This window comes from Lissotriton helveticus, chromosome 5_1, assembly GCF_964261635.1.
Source record: "Lissotriton helveticus chromosome 5_1, aLisHel1.1, whole genome shotgun sequence".
Taxonomy (NCBI): Eukaryota; Metazoa; Chordata; class Amphibia; order Caudata; family Salamandridae; genus Lissotriton; species Lissotriton helveticus.
In genome coordinates, this window is record NC_136065.1 from 436,163,987 (window position 1) to 436,165,951 (window position 1,965).

Below are 1,965 nucleotides of genomic sequence, written 5' to 3' on the forward strand. Positions count from 1 at the left end.
AAGTGTTTTGGGGCCCCACTTTAACTTAACCCCTGCTTAATGAATCACCCCAATATGTACTGCAAGAAGCTGTCAGGTGTGCACCAGAAAGAGGTTGTGCACAATCTCAATCTATACCCCGCACCCTCCAGCTGGGCATTTCCCCCTTTGAAACGCAGGCTGCAGTGCAGCCTGCAAACGGAAAGATGGATAGCTGCTGCAAACAGCTGCTCTGTCAGTACATTAACTGTAATAGTGCGTACTGACTGACTAGACCTGCACCCAATGGACCTACACATGGTGTAGACCAGGGAATGTGCTATATATGCATAACACAGCCCCAGGGATGTTTTTATTTCTTTACAAAAGGCAACAAATGTAGTGGGGGCTGGCCTGTTCTGGAGTCAGGCCTGGTTCCCCACCCACAAAGCCAATGTCCTCCTGCCACCCTGCATGGACGATTGGGGGCGTTGCCTTTAATTTGCCATGGCAAAGGGGCAGGAAGCACACTAGACACCGGGATTTATTATAAAAATGGCGTGAAGGTAGGCCTGTCCTGGCATTGGGATTAGGCCACATCCCCACCCTCAGAGTACAAATAGTCTTTCATCGCCCTACCCCTAGATGGTTTGGAGGTTTGCCTCAAATATACTCCATGGTGGGGCAGAGAGGCTGCTAGACACAAGGGGTAGAGCAAATAAAAAATGCAATGGGGGTGTGGGTTGGCTGTTTATGCACTGGACCACTTCATAACCTTGGAAACAAAACAGTCTTTCTGTCCCCCTGGGGTGCACACTAGGGGGTTACAACCAATCTGCCACCCTAGGATGGCAGAAATCCCACTACACGCCAGGAAAGGATTAAAAAAAGACACAGTGTGGGGGCTGGCACATACTGCTATTGAGCGAACTCTGAGCCTCCTGGTCCAAAACAGTCATTCTATCCCACTCTAGATCATGACCCAAACATAACAGCCATCCCTCTGTCAAGAGGAAATTTAGATTCCTTTGACTTATTGTTACATACAGGCCAGCAGAAAACAATAAAGCCACCTATGTGCAACACCTGTGATGCAGGATTACATTCTAGTGCACCTGAGTAGGAGCTGATGTTATGACAAAGCGGGAGCCCCATACCATTCCTTTTTAGGACCCCAATCTTTACTGTCTAGTTAGTTTTCTTCCCCCTCCACCCCCCTGGGCAGGAAATATGGAGGACAACCCTCCAATTCACTCATAGGAGTAGAGAGGCAACTGTCTGGTATCTGGGGTGGTGGCAGAAGCCCAGTGCCAGGACGGACAAGGCCTGCATCACAGTTTGTTTCTCCTTGTGGTCTGGTTGGCTTTCAGCCCTCCCTGGACTAGACAGATAGGAGTATATCCCCCACTCCGCCCACCCAGGGACTCAGAAAGCAACAAGTCCACTAGGAGTAAATTGTTTTTTTAAAGTTAAGGGGAGGGAGTGAGTCCAATTCTGGCAATGGATGGCATCCAAATCTCAGGATCTTGAAGGGAAGATTGGGGCATTAACCACTAATTTTCCTTCCCCGAGGGGCAGAAAAGGTCACCAGACTACCAGAGAAACACCCCCAGAAAAGTAAGAGGGCGCAGTGCCTGGACCATAGTTAGAATGTCTTCCTCTAGAAGAAGAATTGGGATTTCTTTGGGGGTTTAACCGCCAAAGAAAGCCCAATTTCCTCTCACTTGCTGTGGGGATGGCTGCCCAGAGGATTCCAAGGTGCAAATGTCAAAACGATGCCTAAAAACAATCTATTACCTCATTCTTTCCATGTGGGATGATCTTAAAATATGGAACTTGGGTTCAGTCAGCACCCTCAGATCCATACCAACTCCAGTCCTTACTAGAGACCCAGTGTAATCCATAGTAGTGTGGATTGCATGGATCCTAGCATGTTTTTAACCCAGAATTTCCTACGTATGTTGAAGCATGGCTGAAAGTATGCAATTTTCTCCATATTACAGAAAT